General features: G+C 39.3%; 1 protein-coding gene across 20 annotated transcripts in view; it reads left to right on the top strand.

The window, feature by feature from the left end:
• The window catches only part of SOX5 (SRY-box transcription factor 5), a 295,218-nt gene that overhangs the window by 13,753 nt on the left and 262,659 nt on the right, over positions 1 to 18,806 (top strand). For 3 of the 20 annotated variants that reach the window (XM_086885462.1, XM_086885455.1, XM_086885456.1), the window contains exon 2: positions 6,174 to 6,239. The exons of the other annotated variants lie outside the window; for them this stretch is intronic. The gene's annotated coding sequence lies outside the window, so the exon portion shown is untranslated. The remainder of the gene's footprint in view (positions 1 to 6,173; positions 6,240 to 18,806) is intronic. 20 annotated transcript variants of the gene reach the window in all.

The following is an 18,806-nucleotide window of genomic DNA, read 5'->3' as shown; positions in this document are numbered from 1 at the left end:
TGGTACCTTTACATAGGCGAGGAATTGTTTTTCCTTCTCTTTCTGTCCAGAGATCTTAAATATATAACTAGTTTACAAAATATTTACTACTTCTCAGGGAGCTTTAATGAGCATTTATGGCTTTATCATTTAGGAGGCACGGAGTATCTGGTTGAGTTACTTAAACGTGAAGCTCCCTGATAGGATAGGAATATGTGTCTGTGCAGTGTGATATATCTGTAGGTAGATGAAATACACTTTAAACAATATTTTTACAGGAAAAAAAGTGTCTCCTCTCAAGGTACAGTTACAGTTTCTTCACATGCTTTTCATACTAGACTTGAAATATAGGGTAACTTCATGTTTATGTGAGATACCTATGCCTTCTCAACTGTTGAAAAAGTCAGTCTGACATCCTCTTGACTTTCCATTTTTTTTTTATTTTTTTAATTTCTTGCTCAGGCCTGGTTATAGTATAAATAACTCATAAGTGGAAGGGTAAAAATGTTGTCGCGTTTTACCTGTACACACTGGAAATATTCAATGCCTGTGAATTCTGCTACTGTAGTCAAGAGAAAAGAAGTGCTCACAGCAATTGATCAATAGCTGTAGTGCTTCTCTGATGATGGCAAGGAGTTTGGTGTTTAACAAGTAGCATCCTTAAAAGCAAAGAGTGTTTCCCTCTTAAAGTTTCTATGGATTTTTATCAAATGTGGAAAATGTGCGAAGTCCTCTTCCTACAAAAGGTGAAATTATGTTTCATATGATTATGTTAAAACCCACAAGGCTGCAAAGTAAGCAAATCCTCATCAGATTACTGAATCACCCAAACCAGAACTTCTGGAACTTTTGAAATGGGCTGTTTTTCCCTGGAGCTTTGGGTGGCTCTCGCCAGCGGGCGAGGGCAAGCGCTTGTGGGGATTTATTGACGGCGTTTGTCCCGTTCCCATCTACTCCCACAGCCCCGTTGTCAAAACACCACCGCCATAAAGTTTTCTTCCACGCCCTTTGCCGAGGCTGATGGTGCTGTCCCAGCTCTCCCACACCCTCCAGAGGGGCTGCCTTGCTCCAAGTGGCCCTGCCTGGGCAGGGGGAGTCCAACGCGCTGTAGCCTCTGCTTGTGACCTCCGCACCGAGCCCTGCTGTGCCAGCTGGGAAACCAGGAGTCTCCAAAAGTTGTTCCCGAGCCCACATGTCCTTGTGACAGCGTGAAGTTCCGTGTAGTTGTTGGGAGACAGCAAATTTAGACAAGGTCCTGGAAGAATTTTAGTGAGCAAGCGCTGCTTGCAGGGGCCATGGGACTTGAAAAGAATGTGAGAAGTGAATGGAAATTGTGAGGTGTACAGTAGTAACTCAGAGAAGCTGCCTGTATTTTTTTAGGATAGGTGCAAAAATTTATTTATTAAATTGTTTTAAACAGACAGGGAAGGAAATGTTGAATTCCATTTGCTGGAATTATCAGATGTTAATATGAAGTTCAGGTGCTTCCCATGGTGTTGGGGGAGCTGTTTGTTTTGAAAGAAATCGGCAAACATTTTCCAACATTCTGGTTTTGATCTGGCTTGGCACTTCAACTTGTCCTTTTGTCACCTCGTGTAAAGGGAAAAAAAAAATAATAATTCCAACACGATGATATTATTTTTGACTTGTGGAACTCAGAGGTAAAGTGAAAATGAGGAAAAGCTTGCGGCTCGCTTTGGGAGTTTGAAATGGCGTTGACCTTGTTTCCCTTAAAAGTACTGTGGGATTAATCAGGTAACATTTCTCAATTCTCAAATTGTGTTTATATGTTGCTATTTTTTTAAAATTTATGTTTAGTGTTCCAGATTTCATTTTCATGCTGCTGTTTTTTTTTAAAGATCAAGTATTGAAATTCATTTTGGCATATGCTTTTTGAGATCTGTAATAATTTTATTTTATTTTGCCATGCAGTTCTGGTTTTGTGTTTTCTCAAGTTCATATGGACTGTCTTAAGTTTTTTGGATTTTGTTTTTTTTTCTAGGATGTGGGTGTCTGACTGCTATTTGACCTAAGCTACCATAAAATGTTGCCTTAGTGCTAATTTTCTTTGTGATTGTATTATAGTCTTATTACTACTCATTTGTTTCTGTCTTAACATAATTCTGTTACATTTTGGGGGCAAAAATATAATCAGAGTCAATTGATATTTCATTTTCTTCTGTGAATACTCAGAATTCTTTTTAGTGGTGAGAAACTGGTGGGAGAGGTAGGTGCTATTTTTGTAGTTAAGAGCATTGTCTACATCTAGTGTTCTTCATGGACCTTTGTAGCTCTAGAGAAAAAAAGCCCTAGGAATGTGGTTCATGTAAAGAGAAACCCGTACAGTTTGTTATCCTCTTGGTTTCTTTGGTGCTGGGCTTAATTGTTTTAAGAATGTGGGAATGAAAAAACTGACCCAAGTTTCATTGATTCATCTCAGAGGTTGGGCATGGCCGAAGTTCATGTATCTGACAGTGAGCTGGATTTACTTATTTACCATTGCCAGCTCAATAGATTACAGAAGACCAGAGTTAAAGAATATATTAATAGTTTGAAAGCATTTTTAAAGCTGTTACTCCATTGTTTTTTTTTTATTTTTAACCTTTGTTACGTGAAAATATTTCGCCCAAATTTTTTTGCCATTTGAAACAGCAAGCCTCCCAAAATCTGAGGAGTGTGTACCCATCCACACAGACCCATTTGTGTTTACCCTCTGTGGTTTGGAATGTCTCTCTGCTGGGGTGCCTTAAGAGACTACACTTCAGCAGAGTGTGGTTAAGCTAAAATTCAGCACAGTCTGAAAGACCAAAGTGCATCTCTGCACACCATTTTTATAAATTTGGAAGTGTTCCTTGATTTAAGAGAGAGAATGCTTAACGAAGGGCAAGAAGCATGTGGTGTCCCCTCACCTGTAGGGGTGGCCTGCCTGAGTCAGGACTAAAGCCCTTGAGCAGAGCTTTGTGCTGGGAGGGAGCTGTAATTCTGAGTGCTGTATTAGACTGCAGAGAAGTCTTCTGTTTCCAGATAAATTCCCTTAGTGTCCTCATTGCATTTACTTCGTAAAACAAGACTGAAAACATTTTCTCCCAAGAATTAGTCAGGTTTCTGTTCATAGGGTTTTATCCCTAAATTTCGATACCGTGGCCTCACCGGGGCAGAGGCTTCTTTGGATAGACATGAGATGTGTGGGAAGGTGATGGTTGGTAAGGGCGGAGGGAAGGATGTTCTTACCCATTTTGCATGTCTATTAACAAACTGGGTCATTTTGCTGTGTTGTATTTACATGACTTGTTCCTGGGCTGGTGTGAAATGTGAATCACCAAAACATGATGATTATTTAAAAAAAAAAAAAAAAAAAATAGGCTAAATGAAACATAACTGAAATAGAACTGAAAGGCTAAATGAAATCAAGTGAAAACAGAACATGCAACATTATTCTTTTGGTACAGTTTCCTTCTGCAGTTGCTGAGTAAAGCCAAATAGTTCTTTTTTTCCATGTCTGTTAAAAATATCTAGGCTTTTGAATTTGAATATAACAGGGACACGGAAAATACATTTCTCTCTTTAGGTTCAGGCTTTGATTTGTTTTTTGCTCCTGGGTTTTGGACAGTGAAGTAGAAATTTATGGTGTGTTTTAAAGACGCTACTGGTTCTCATCTTTGTCAGAACCCCAAGAACATCGAGCTGATTCTGGTTTTACAGCTGAGATTAGCATTTGGCAGAATTTCTCAGTGGAAGGCTTTCCTCCTTTGCTTGTGTTTTGTAAGTTTTGCTCACTTTTCCTGTTCTTGCTTAGAGTCTGAAATGAATTGTGTGACTCGGGAATGCCCATGAGGCGTTTGCATGAAATGCCAGGCAGAGTATAGGGAAAATGCTGTGCCACTCTCAAGTATGCCATGCATCTCTTTTATAGATAATCTTCATGTGTATTAGTGTCATTGATTTAGTGTGTTTTTGTAGAGTGCAAGCATCCTGAATCAGGACCCCATTATGCTTGTCACTGTACAAACACAAAAAAAGAAGGTTTCTTTCCATTCCACAGAGCAGCCTTTGTGCTTAGAGCTTAGAGTAATATAAATGTGTCTTTGTATGGGGAAAATTCAGAAACAGGGAGTAGGTAAGAGATCCCTAGCATGGTTCATGAATGAGATTTCAGTCCTGAAGCCATGCTTAACAATTTATAAATTGAGCAGTATATGTGTATGAGTACTCTCTCTCTGTTTTTTTTTTTTTTCCAGACACACGTATGTAGAAGTTGCTTTACTGTTAGAAGTACTGATATTATTAATAATAGATTCATACTTCCTATAAAGTCTTTTGATTAGGAATTCAGAGCATTTCGTAAGCATTGATATACAAATCATAAAGATTTCTGTGCTTTTTAGATTGAGAAGCACGATTATCCTCAACCTATAGATGAGTAAACTGAGGAATGCTGTCACAAAATCTTTTGCATGTGTGGGTTTAAAAAGTAGAGACACTGACTGATAGTCCTGTTTTTTATCCTCAAGACACTCTCCTTTTTACCTTCTTGAGATCCTTAGACCCGTAAATTACAGACTTCTCTCTGTCCAATTATAATTTCTAAAGGTCTCATTCTAGCAAGATGAACTATAGTATTCAAATCACTTAAGTATGTAAAATAGGGACTATGGAGTACAATTAATAAAATAAATTAAAGAAATGTTTTCAGCCACAGTTTTGTGGTTGAGGGCTGGGAGGGAATGCTGTGTGTAGACTCTCCAGCTACCTGAAGGTGCTTCTAAAGCACCTCCTTACCTGGAGCAAGTTTGGATAACAGGGGTCCGGCAGCAGTACCTGCTGTGTTTAAGCGCTAATTTGGGGAACAGCATGTGCTGAGAACAGGTAAACTTTGGTCCTGGAGAGCAGTTAACATCTTCAGCCATATGTAGCAGACCTGTCATGTGTTTTATAACCTAAGGACCAGGCATGAGGTGAGTCCAGGAAAAAATTGTTCACATGGAGAGTTTTAATGTGAGGAACAGACTCCACTGCAAGCAGCAATGTAGGCAGCCACAGTGAGCAAACCAACCAGCCTAAAAGCAGAAAACCCTGCTGCAGAACACAAAATGCATTGTGATTCTTATCCAGATATTTGACATAGGCTTTTTAAATGAGATCCAAAACGAAGGAAATGTTACAGGATTATTTAAGGGGAGGAATTATTCTCTTACGTTAAAAGTTCTTCTAATCTGTTTTAGTGTGGGTTTTTTTTTTTGTTGTTTCCAGCTGCACATCCAGTAAGAGTAGAGCTTATACTCTAATGAACATGGTGCTGAGGTCTGCAGGTAGCTTTACATCTAGCTTGTGTTGCATCCTTTACTACACGCTATTGAGAAAATGGGTATAAACTGAGGTACTCCTGGGTGGATTTGATCTCTGTTGCTTTTGAGTATCCTGACTAAGATGTTAAGTTTTTCTCTTTGATAAGCTTTTTAGGAGCGACATTACTTTCAAGATAATGGATTATGATCTGGCCAGTTCCATAGTGTTTCAGTTGTAGTTTTTCAGCAGTGTGTTCACAAAGGCCTGTTTTGTGATAGGGCCAGTCAAGGCATCCTTTAAAAAAGTGCCATTCATTCTGCGTAGCACTGGAGTTCAGTGTCAGGTCCTAAAAGTGTAGGCCTAATTAATTAATGTCCTGTTCAACTCTATGAAAAAGGCTGATATTCTTCAACTCAGTAACTACCACGATGGCATGAAATAGTGACTCATGAGGGGATCACTGAGCAGAATCCTGACTTTCCTTAATCTGCAGCAAACTTCCATGGGTTGCTATGCTGCCAGAGTTTCTAAAGCATCGGGGGAGATTTCTGCAGGCTTCAGCAAATCTGGAGATTTCAGGAGTTCTGTGTTGCTGTGCTTTGACGACAGGTTAACTATCTTTTTCTCCTAAACAACATGTATGCCTGGCAGATTAGAATGATCTGAATGCCCATGATGAAAATGTACCTGAATTATGCCAGAGCTAACATCTGGACCTTAGCAGACTTGGCACCGCACAGAAAATCAATCTTTGTTTTGAAATTGTGTGTTTCCTAAAGTACTAATTCCCAGTCATGGCCACCAAGGCCTATAGACAGACAGCTGCACAAAAATGCCTTCTTCCAAATATACATTTTGTTTGATAACCCCAGTTTTCAAAAGTGTGACCTCTGTTAATTTGTCACCAGGAAAATTATTGTTACCTGTTCACTGATTCCATGAGAAGCCCAGGCAGACAGCAGAGCCCCATGCTGGTAAGCATTTCTGGTTTTGCTGTTTGTGGCAATTAGAAATTGAGTGAGGTACTGCAGCTGAGGTGACGTGCATGGGTTGTCCAGTGTAGCAGGAACAGGTTCATCTTGTCTGGAACTGATTCCTCTAGAGTAGCTGAGCCTATCTTACATTTGCTTTTTAAATAAGCTAAATGGTTATCAGATAAGAAAGACAAAGTCTTTCTCTTAAAATTACCTGCAGAATTTCCTGCTCAGTGTTTCTTAGAAAGATGAGAACGAGATGAATGGAGTTTCTGCTGTTGTATTTGCATAGAATTTGATGTGGAAGCCTGTACTTTCAAAAGCCGCTATAAACACGTAGAGCGTAACAGAGCATTATTTTAAAAAGGAGATAAATACAATAGCTTTTTACATACATGTGCATACATACATTGAAAGGCCATCCAAAGCGCTGATACCAATTTAAGATGATGATCTTTTGCCTTAGTTGTACATCTGGGAGGTGTTAGCTGAACATTTTGTGGAGAGCTGTGAATACCTTAGTTGCCAGTTGTCTAAAGTGCAGCTAATGACTGCTTCAGTGCCAGTGTTTTGATGGCTAGAACCTAGGCCTGAATATAAATACAAAGAACTCCATCTAAAAAAAATGTGTGTGCGCACACACTTTTTATACAAAACAGATTTCAACCATCTGCTTGGCACTTAGCTTTGCAACTATAGGCTCTGATATGAAAGGGAGCACTGTCCACATTGTGAAGGGTATCACTTTCATTGGCACCTTAGAAAAATCCCAGCGTTTTAGAAAGCTTGTTTGTCCAGTGGTTTTCTTCAGTGGAATAATGAAAACAACACCCTTAGCCAAAATTTCCTATCTTTTCGTTATCATGTCTCTGATGGCTGCATCTCCCTTTCCCTCGCAAAAAATATGTTGCAGTGAGGAAAAGTTTCTGTTCTGCACCTCAGCATTTCCAAGTGTATCAGAGGAGCTCAGATGAGTGGCCCTTGGAACTGACACCCCAGATGGTTTATGACACTAAGCACTGTTTGCTTAGGAATACGTTGTATAGCAGAGTCTGTTGCCCAAGCACTGCAGAGCGTGTCAAATCAGCATGGAAGTTAATGGACCAAAAGCTCTTCTGAATTTAACACTTTCCCATTTGATCGGAATTTACAGGTTTAAATCAGGACCACAGTCTTTCTTCAGTGGTGCAGTGGTGGAAAGTGAAGTTAATGCCATAAATTACAGGAATATAATACAATCATTTTGATCCAATTAATCTGTTTAAAGGATGACTAAAACCGTTGGTAAAACTCTGTTTATTAAATACATAGCTATATAAAATAAATGTTGGAAGTTAGGAGATTTGGGTATGTGGGAATTTGGTACTCTGACCAGTTTGTGTTTTACCCTAAAGTTAAGCGGAGGAAAATCCACCGTACAAGAGAAATAAATAACCTGTGGAGCTTTCACTCTTTGTTAGCAATTGTCCTTAAAACATACAGGACAAAACAGTTTCTTCTTTCCTTTTCTTCTTTGAAAGTCCCTCTTTGGAAGGACTTGATAGTATTTTCCCTTAGGTGCACGTTTGGAAAAAGATGGCAAAAATGCAACCTCCTGTGTGTAACAAAGCCTCTGTGTTTGGCCATCCATTTAGTGCTGTGTTACATTAGTCCTGCATTGTTAACACCTTTGGACAGGGCTAAAGGTTCCTTGCTGCTGTGTCTGGAGAGCTGCTTATGTCAGTTCATGTTTCTGGATGCTTTCTTCAGTAAATGTGCTTCTGATTTATAGGTAGGGCTGCACTGTTTGCTTCCAAGATATCGGGTGGGTGAATGAAAGGACTGATTGATATTTACGTTCTCATTTTGTAAGAATTTAATTTTCTGTATGTTATGTGGTCTCAAGAAAGTTCTGCTTTAAACTATAACATTTTATTAGCCTGAGTCTGGCTTTTTGTGGAGAAGATCCGACTTGCTGAAAGACAGATAAAGTTGGATTTCTGTGGATAAAATGATGATAATATTGGAAACTTAAAAGCTTTTGCATAGTTTTAGTTGAATCATGTGTGGACAGCAAAAATCTGACTCTTTTAAAAAATGTGAAATAAGCCTTAAGAGTATTAATGTTTCCAGTCCCAGCAAGAGAATAGATTTGCAGCCCTCTCTATTATACCCATCCTTTTCTCTTCCTCAGCTGTTTCCCTTTCACATTCTCCCCACACGCAGTCAGACTTGCTTTCTACATTTTTATGAGGAGTCCTGTCATTTTCCCAGGTATCCCAGGTAGGGATTAAAACAATAAAGCTGTTAAGTTTAAGGAAATTCTGAGGCCCTTTAAATGATGATACAGATGGAAAGAAAGCCGGTTCTCCCACCACGGTGTCACCATGCCTCCCTATGGCAACTCTACTGGAGCTGCTTAACCATCTGATTAATGAAGCAGTTCTTCATGTTGCATGCCATAAAATGGGTTTCTTCAGGAGTGGGAAACAGCAGCCTATCTGCCATTGAGCATTAATGATTGCACAAGAATAAGCTCCTGTATTCAGGGATGGGGGAGAAGGAACTCTGTAAAAAAGCAGTTTTGAGTGAATTCATAATGAGACCTTTGCTGTTCAGCCTTCATGTTCTTTGAAATTTTAGAGGGGAATGTTTTCTTGACCAGTGTCAACAATTTGGTTATTTTTGTTGCTTCCCCTCCTCCCTTGAGGTAATACAATCGTATTTATTGTCAGTTTATTTTCTGTAGATTACTCTAGTCCTCTGTGGTTGGGAGGGAATTCTGGAGTGACTGCATGGCAAGGTAAATTAGAGATGGCAGTTGGTGGTGTGGGAGGAAGGGTTAGGAAAAGGAGGAGGCAGAGGGTAGGAGAATGCAGCTACAGTTTTTAAACAACTTCCCAATTGTCCCCCTTTTTATTAAAATTGTAGCTTTTTAAGCCAGACCCCTGAAATGTTTAATTTGATTTACACTGTTAAGGCTAAGTTTCCCCTGTGCTGTAAATACGAGATGAGCAAATATCTTGCCCTCTCCCTTCTTTTTTTTTTTTTTTTCTTCTCTTTTTCATTTATTCTTTCTTTTGCTTCCACCACTAAAATTCTAGTTGTCTCTTTCTGGTCTGTGTTGGTTTTAAAGAAACTGCTGCATTCCATCACCCTTCCCACTAAGCTCAGCCATCCAACCTATGGAAAGCTTGAGGTGGAGAGAGGATGGTTTTCAAGGAGAGGATGCTCTTGGTATGTCTGTGATTTTCAGTGGGTTTGGTGTTACCACTGGGTCACAGATACATCTGCATTAAAGCTGGGTGTGAATGACCGGGTTTAATGGTTGGACTGAGCTCTCTTTGTGACCTGTCTTTTCATAATCCCAAGTAAAACTGAGGTTTGCAATGTGCAGGTGCCAAATGGCAATGGAATATCAGCCTGCCAGTTCCTTTGACTGTAGCTCCAGTGTTTGAGGGAAGGCGAGGTCAGGCACGTGCCAGTGCAGGACTTTGGAAATCCCTTGGAGCATAAATGCTGTTTGTGTTTTAGGAAGCCCCAGATAGATAAGATTTGAAAGGCTTCAGAAAAAAGTTGTCTTCTACATTTCAAAGGCTACATAATGTAGCAATGGAGAATAAAGACACATGGACCTCTCTCTTTGAAGAAGATCATCTATTGCAACAAACCAAGGCTTTTTATGTTCTAAAGTTAGCCCAGAACAAGCATGCATAGTCTTCCTACCACTGTGGTGTCGTTGTTCACACGTCCTCTTACCCAATCTGATTTTTGGTCACAGGGTGTCCACATGTGTCCCCAACCAATCTCTGCCCCACTCATGAGGTGACCACAGCCCATTCTCTGCTTACATGACCAGTTCTTTACCTCGCTGCTAGCTGAACCTTTCCCAGGCTGCTTTCTGTTGCTCCCCAGAAGTGAACAGCATTTCTTATCTCCCAAAACATAACATCTGTACCTTCAAAGATTCTGATGTTATATTTAACACTGAAAGCAGGAGGAAGGGGTGAGCGTGTGTGTAGGAAGAGTACGTGATTTTCGTAAAGAAATAAAAAAACTGTTTGGGAAAGCATTGCACGTGAGCCAGCAATTACAAAGCATTTGGGAGTCCTTTTAGAATTGTGGGGCACTTTTAAGTGTTTTTAATAGTTTGGCTCGTGCATCCAGTCTCTCTGGAAATAGACCACTTCCTTGGATGGGTATTTTGGGGGAAAACGAGAGCGCATTTTTCCCTCTCCTTATTTTTATCTGTATGAAACATCAAAGTGAGTGCCTGAAATAAATTGTTTGCCATTTTTAAGCCCTAAATCAGGTGAAGTTCTGTAAAGCAAGACAAGTGCATTGTAACTGAGAACTGTCATACAGATGACTTGTTTTTCCCTTGAGATGAAAACAACCCAGGTGAGGAGGCTGTGTGTAGCACTAAGGCTGGGTCTTGTATTGTGCTTTTTAATTTTACAGACACTTAGGGAGAGTAACAGGTAAACGTTTAATTTCACCAGGCACCAGTTTTCAGCTCTTACAGACAGTTTTAGAAAAGAGAACGAGGTAATTCCAGGGAGCAGTGTTCACTTCTACCTCCAAAGCTTTTATTAGTGGCTCTTCAGCAGCTCTGGGTAGTGGGAACATCCCGGGAAGTTTGTTCTTCCTCTCCCTTTGCAATATCGTGGTGTGAATAAACAGAGGCTGTGCTTGTCACTCGGCCTCCTTGCACAAACCTCACATTCATGTGTGATCATGAGGCTCTGTCCAGCTCCCACTGAAAACAATTGTGAGACTCCCATTGACTTCGCTTGGGTGTTGGATTGGGCCCATTAGACGGGAAGAAAATAAAGTGCAAGTGTTGTTAACGATGCCTATTGATGCTTTTCCTGGCACAAAGTACTGCAGATAATTGTTTCTAGATGAAATGCAGTTGCATCTAAGTATTACATTTATTAGCTTTTCAAAGGAGGGATAACCAAAGTGGACATATGGGGTATTTGAAGTGTGATTGTGTGAGACTAAGATAATTTCAGGAGAATAGCTTAAGTCGCAGGATATGTGTGATGCCCTTTGTATACAAGATGTGGGATTGTGGAATTTATTTTGCATGCACTGGTTCTCACTGAGAGGGAATCCAGAATACAAATATATAGTCATATTTAGAATATATGAGGAGTGCAGCGTCGCTTCTGTAGACTTCAAGACCTGTTAATCAGGCCTGATAGTGATGTGATCTCTGGAAATACTTCAGTTAAGTAGGTTTAATCCTTATTAACAGTAAGTTGCTTGAAACCATTTTGGGTAAAGTCTGGGAAGGAATAGAGTAGATTGAACACATAAATAAAGCCCAGCCCTGTTAGGCTTTGAGTGACTTTGATTCCTTTGAAGTTCTGTAGGTTTTGGACTTGCTAAAGCAAAAGGCCACGAGCAAAAAGAATTTTCACCTCATCTTCAAATTTTTCTGCTGTAATTTTCAGTGTTATTTTCACATTAAAATGAGGCACTACTTACGTTTCTGGTCTAATTTAGGTGTTTCCCCAGCCTTCACCATGACTTGGTTAAGGCATGTGAGACAGGAAGATTAAACAGTCTGTTTTTCTAAAACCTTATTCTGGAGTGTTCAGGTTAAATGATGTATGCAGTTTCTCCAGGTTTTGGAATGTTTCCTGTTGACTTCAGTGTGATTTAGCTGTGGATGACTGTGATCCAGAGTCTCTTAATAACTCAGAGATAGGAGAGGGCAGTGCTTGTTTCAGTGCTTCCTTCTCATCCATCACGGGGGTGGAGGGAGGGAATGAAGTTACGGCTTTTGTCGCTACTGTTTTTTGGAAATGTTTTCAAAGAACTATTTTGGAAGATGATGGTGAGGTTGTTCCTACTATTTGCACTGCATTGCCAAAACATTGTACTCTTGTATGAGGTAATAGATGTGGTTTGTGGCGATATTATGAAAACATTGGTTTGTTATGATGATTGCAGAAAAAATCCCAACTACATGGTAACGTATTTGTTATATTTTATTGAAGTGAAACGTGGAAAATACAGCATAGCTTGGAGTCCCCTTGGAATGATTTCATGTTTCGGGAATGAAGAAGCAATTGTGAAACACTGAAATGGGTGTACATGACATCAGTTAAAGAGCAGATTTTGGGCCATTTAAGTATAGTTTAGGGTTTTTTTCTTATTGTTTGTGTTTCTTTCGGTGTGGGGTTGTTCAGGTTTTTTTAGTATCCCTCTTACATGTTAATTCAGTGCATGATGCACTTTTACATGGCTAATAATCCAAATTAGAATGCATATTTTTATTTTGTCCTGTGAAATACAGGCATTATCACCTAAAAGATAAAAAGATAACTGCTGCTGTTGTAGAGTAAGGAATAGAGACATGGTTAACACCTAACAAGTTATAGAGTGTAGTCACTCAAGGATGTCCAAGTAGGCAGATGGAAGCAAGAGGACCACAGACTCATTCCTCTCAACATTTAATCTTGAGGTAAGGCACTCAGAAAAGTAAACAGGAAGAGATTCATGCTGTTGCTTCACACACTCAAATTGGACAGGCTGAATTCCTTGGTTTCCCAGCTATGCTGACTGAGGGGGTTGAAATTATTTTTGATTTTTTGTTTTGGTTTGGTGTTTTGTTTCCTTTTTATTTACACAACCTGTTTTTGTTTCTTACTTGTTTTTATGCAATGGACATTACTAAGTCTGAAAATTTGAACCTTTTATTGATTTTTTATTTAGTTTACTAAGGGTATACGATTAAAGCAAGCCAGGGCACTTGAACATCCTAGGTGTATAAAACTGTTATCCTATTTGGAAAATTTTATATGCCTGCTAGGTGTGTGAATATTTAAGTTCTAAAACTCCACTTCATCTGCATTTGGGATCTTCCATGGTGTTCAGATAATCAAGTCAGAATCTCTAAGTGTTTAATTAGGAGTGATCTGCAAGAGAGCACCATTAGGTGCTCCAGGAAGGTGTTGTATATTTATATGAGGAATAAGGTGCTAAAAGAGGTGCACTGGAACAGTATAACACTGAACCAGCAAACCAGCACTGTTATTTGCTCCATCTTCCCTTTTTTTGTGTGACTTTTTTCATCTTTTTTATTGTACGCTGCAAAACACTAACATATTTATCACTCAGAGAGCTAAAACTTCTACAATATTTTCTTACTGCCTCTTGGTAATGACATGTCTCCTATAAAGCAAAGCAGGATCTACAGCAGAGATATAATGAATGACCCCAGTCAGTGACTGTGATGTGCAATTGATTTCTGTTTTTTTGAAAATATACCCTTAATAATTAGTCATTTGGCTGAACTACCCTATTCTTCTTTATATGAGTTGTGTACAGAAAGAGGCATGATACATGTTATTACTCATATAGCTGTGTCAATAATGATACAAGCTATATAGATGTGAAAAACAGACTAGAATAAATAATGGCAGAGAGCTGAACTAAAATATTTTCCTTTGGGTAAATAGTGGCACTTTTTGGTATGTTAAAAAACCACAATATCAGAACAATTACATTAAAAAAAAAAAATCTCAGAATATGTTATAATCAAGTCCATGGGATGCTTTTTCTGGGTGCCTCCTTTACCACTTTATATATAGTGATTTGACCAAACGTGCATTACATTTATTCTGTGAAGAAAGTGGTATTTGGGTTCATGTTCTGTTTGTACAGGAATGTCTTTTTATAATGTCATAGGTAATACCAGACTAGCAAAGTAGAACAGACTGACAAGGTGTGGGTTTGTGGAAAATCACCACAGATTAATCAAAAGGGAAATATTAGTAATTTATTTTCCTGATGTTGTCAAACTCAAAATTAAATGCCCAGAGTTTCTCTTGGAATCAGTGGTAGCTGGAAATGCTGAGATCTTTGCAGGGTTAGGCATCCTTCTCCTGTGCTTCAGAAGGTGCTGAAGTCAAAAAGAGCTTTTAACTCTTTGAGGTCATTTGGCCTCACTGTCACAGAATCACAGAATGGTTTGGGTTGGAAGGGACCCAGAAGATCATCTCATTCCAACCCCACTTCGAAAGACAGGGGTGCCACCTGCTAGATCTGGCTGCTCAGGGCTGCATCCAGCCTGGCCTTGAAGTATGAAATGCTTGTCCTTGGAACATCCATGGTCTTGTTGGGGAGTGAAAAGGGAAGAGAAGAAGGAATTGACACAGGAGGGAAGTGGGGATGGGATGGGACTGCTTACATGGGGGAACTTGCATGAGAGATGTGCTTTTTGTCTCGCTTTTTGAATTTTATATGGAAGGTGACATGATATTGGGCCCTTTGCTCTTGTTCTATTTTCACTTCTTTTGGGGTTTTTTGAGTCATGGCAGTGGGTCATTTAGAATTGCCTCATTTTGTGCTGTAACCAGGGTGAAGGGGAAGCTTAGATTGGCAATTTATAGGCTGGGGAGGGTGCTGCTGGAAGTATATAGGAATAGCAAAAATGAAGGAGAAAAGTGAAACAAAGATTGTTATAGCCTTTTTAAGGTGTATGGCTATAGACATTTTTAAGATTCATCACCAAGTGTAAAAAAGTGAGAGACCAAGGGAAATTATCCTGTTTATTTGATTAGGCCTTCCCTTGACTCTGTAAGCTATAATCATCTTTATGCTAGTTGTCTTTCAAAGTATAATTAGCCTGGAAGTGAATGTGGTTGGTGGGTGGTATGGCAAAGTATTTTTTCAGAAAAAAAATAAATAAGGAAAAAACGGGCTGCTGAGGAAAAGAAGTCTTGTGTAGCTTTCCATTTTTTTTTTTGGTTTGGACAGTGTGTGCATGTAACTCCAGAAACCAAAAATGTCCTGAGTGGAGGTCCAGGGAGACTTCACTAGGAACAGTGTAATTGGAACATGCCCCAGTTTATTATGATGATGGTAACGCTTTGTGCTTCTGTTGTGCCCCATGTGCTTTGGCCTCAAGGTGCTTTACAAATATTAAGGGATTAACTTGAGCAATGCAGCTGAAAAATAGGTATTATTACTGCCCCTCTTTGCAGTCCTGGGAATTGAAGTACCAAGGAGTGCAGCAGCCTGGCTGTGCTTTTGCCTGCAGAGAAGAACTCACGTTAGGTCACCCCACTGCAGCAAGAGGCTTGAATAGGTCAGGAGGAAAAGTTGGTTTCTGCAGACTCTTGAGTGTTTGCAGCTCTTCACTTCACTACATTCAGGTTGGACTTGGTAGACAGACTTGCAACCTTAGAGGGACAGGAGGCAAAATTGTAATTAATTCATCCCTAATTGGCATAGCAGTAAGTAATTCTGCTTAATCCATTCCTTGCTGTGAGGATGAAGTAAAGCTAAACATTTGAATTGTGGAGAGGACAAGGGGAAGAGGGGGAGTAGGCAGTGAAAGATGGACAGAGGCAGACATGTCTTAGCCACATGGTGAGAAATACCTATAAAAATAAGAGAGCTTTCTTATTTTCTCCTCAGATTGCCTCTTGACTTAATTAGGTGAAATGCAAAGAAATAGACAATTAATTTTTGAAAAAAATCACTAAATTTTCTCTTCCCCTTCTTGTCTTTCATTCGGTCCATGAGAGTCTCTGGAGTGTGAAATGTGAAGACACCAAATTGGAATTAATTTTGCTTTTTCATTTAACAGATTGTGTTACATTAACACCACACTATTGCCAAGCAGCAAACCTTTCTTTTCCTCAAATGTTAGCTACTAATACAGACTAAGAACTGCTGAAAGAATGGGTATACTGAAATGCTTTATTTAAGTTTCTCCTCCCTTGTGGCTCGAGTGGGCCCTGATTCTGCTAAGATGTATTCACATGAGCAGGCTCACCGAGTTCTCTTTTATTGCTTCCTGGCAAGTAAGCTGGATTCTATTTCATATAATGTGGCCCAAGTTAGAATTTCAAAGCTCACTCAATCCTCAGAGAGACCTTTGCAAGACTCTCTTCTCCTGTATCTAGACAGGCACTAAACACACTGAGGGCACAATTGAATTAATCAGGACTACTCATGTACAGAAAATCAACCAAGATTCTGTTTAAGAGATGACAACTTAGATATCATATTGTTCATTACCAGCCAAGGAATTGTTACTGCTCGTGTAACTGGATTATTAAATTGTTTACTGATGACAGATCTTGTTTCCCATTTTAAGCATACATTGAGAGTCGTGGTGTAGTTCTCCTAAAAGGAATTATCTATAAATCACGTCACTGGATTAATTTTATCTCCCTAAACTGTGTTTTACTTGCTCTTGTGCTTCTGGGCTTGTTCTTGATTATTTTCAGTCCTGGGAGTTGAACTTAGGATACGACAGGCAGTTCTCTGACTCTCATGTGTCCAGTGCTCGGGGCTGTTTAGTGAGGTGGTGCCATTTGACATTGCCCCTGTCCAGAGCAGAAGCACACCTTAATAGTTTGGATGGATTCCTTTGTTTCCTTTCCTCAAGATTAAAGTTTTTATAGCTCAACCTCCTGCAAGCAGCAGCAGCCCATTCACTGGCACCATCTCACTGATAAAAATACTATTCCCTTCTTTTTTACCAAATTTGTGTCTCATCTCTTTGTAAGGTTCTATTCCAATTCAGGCTTCCTGCCCTTTGAACAAGAAATTTCACGTATATTATTTAAAAGCTCCTGTGCTGCAACTGTAAACCTAAATTATTTCAATTTGAGATTATCTGAGCAAAACTGTCTTTAAGGGAAGGTGCTTCTTTCAGCTGTGGTACTGTTGTGTTTTTCCATCTTTATGACTGTAATCCCATTGCATTTGGAATTATCAGGACTCAATGTGGAGTTGTTACCAATGGACAGAGGTCATGAACCCAGTGAGCAGTCAGTCCTTTTAAATGTGAGCTAAACTCTTTTACTCTGTGTGTGTGTGTGTGTGTTGTGTGTGTTTTCAAGATGATGTGGCTGCACAGCTATAGAATTAGCCTGCATTTCAAATTTTACAAAACCAGAGAAATATATTGCAGTGCTACTGGAATTGCCATTCTCAAGTGTAAAAGGCTTCAGCTGCTGCTGAGTTATACCTACAACCCATGGTGGTGGCATTTCCCCTGTTTTAGGGTATTTTTACCTGTAGACCATTTTCAAGCTCAAGTAAACTGTATGTGTGTAACCATACAGCCTTCTGTGGATACTATTTCCAGACATTATATTTCTAAAAAATGTCATTACCTGCCCATATCTTCCATCTAATATTAATTATTTGCTTTCTTTTAACTTTAATATGACAATACACGATTAAGTGGCTGTCAGACTTGCAGTTTATTGTGGTCCTGCTTGGGATCCTCATTGTTTTTTAAAGTATTGTTTGTCAGATGTGTTTGGTCTCACTTAAGGTGAGAAGTGTGTGACATCCATGGCTGCTGCAGGAATGTTAGCTGTGACTGTCCATTAAATTAAATTAGGGAATTAGAGTAGGAACTGTGAGAATGTCAGATCTTGTACATTGGTCGCAGTATTTCCCAAAATCCTGAAAACTCTGTTTAGTGCATATACTCAGCAATTCTGGAGAACAGTTGGCAGAATATTTGCATCAAGGCTGATCTAGGTTTTGATGTGCAAACTCTTGTACAAAAAAGGTCCTGCTCTGATTCTGTGTGATGTGGACCTGAGGTGGTGAACACATGGTCTCCTGCAGAGTTCATTTTCACAAAGTCTGGAATGATCTTTTCAAATTTCTGCTGTTAGATTGTAAGCATTGACTTGCAGTAGAAGAAAATCATAAAACTGCAAAGGGAGAGATGAAGTTAGTGTATGTCAGCTAGAGTTTGGCAGTACAAAACAATGTGCTCTTTATTAAGCACAGTTGAATGGGTTTAAATTAATTGTAGCTGCTACTATACATGGGAGGGTATAGAATGTAAAATATATAGCATGGATAACAAATGCTTTCCTTTTGGTGGATAACTAATTTTTAAGCTGCCTGGAAAATGCAGTGGCTGGACAGAATTCAGTTAACAAGGCAGCCGCCTGCCCTGGAACTTTGCTGGGCTTAATAAGGGCTGATTACACAAGTGCAGTGACAACAATGGTAGATTTTCTGAGAAATGCATTATTTTCACAGTGCTACTGATGGAAGAAACGCTTAGTAGCAGCTGATAATTAATGATCAATTTGGAGATTATCACCAACAATTTACAAAGGTTGACTTTTCCTTTAGAAGTTCCTTTGGATAAACTAGATGGTAAATTACCTGCCTAAGGCTTTTACTTTACTTGTGCTAATAAGATGAAAATGAATATGTTTGAAGAGCTCTGAACTGAACTTTTCAGACTGCCTGATAATCCATACAACTCTTCTTTAAACATCTTAAGTGAGTGAGCAAATAGAGAGTATAATAAAATTGAAAACTGTCACGTGAGCACGTTACCACCCTGTCTAAGTAATGGGGCATGACAAATAAGAGGCGCTGCTGTAGAGTTCGTATTTTCATTTTATGGCATGCATTAAATATTTGATCATCAGCCAGCAGAGAGGAACAATTGGGCTAAGAGTATAATTTGCAAAGAGATGGCTGAGATTTAGGCTGTCACAGAGAACAGGATGGAGAACTTCCATATCTTAGTCCATGCTTCAGAGGTTTCTCTTTACTTTGTGGTGTGCAGACCAC

The sequence above is a fragment of the Cyanistes caeruleus genome, chromosome 4 (genome assembly GCF_971803275.1).
Source record: "Cyanistes caeruleus chromosome 4, bCyaCae1.hap1.1, whole genome shotgun sequence".
NCBI lineage: Eukaryota > Metazoa > Chordata > Aves > Passeriformes > Paridae > Cyanistes > Cyanistes caeruleus.
The sequence above is the reverse complement of the archived record's forward strand: the minus strand, read 5'-3'. Positions and strand labels throughout refer to the sequence as shown.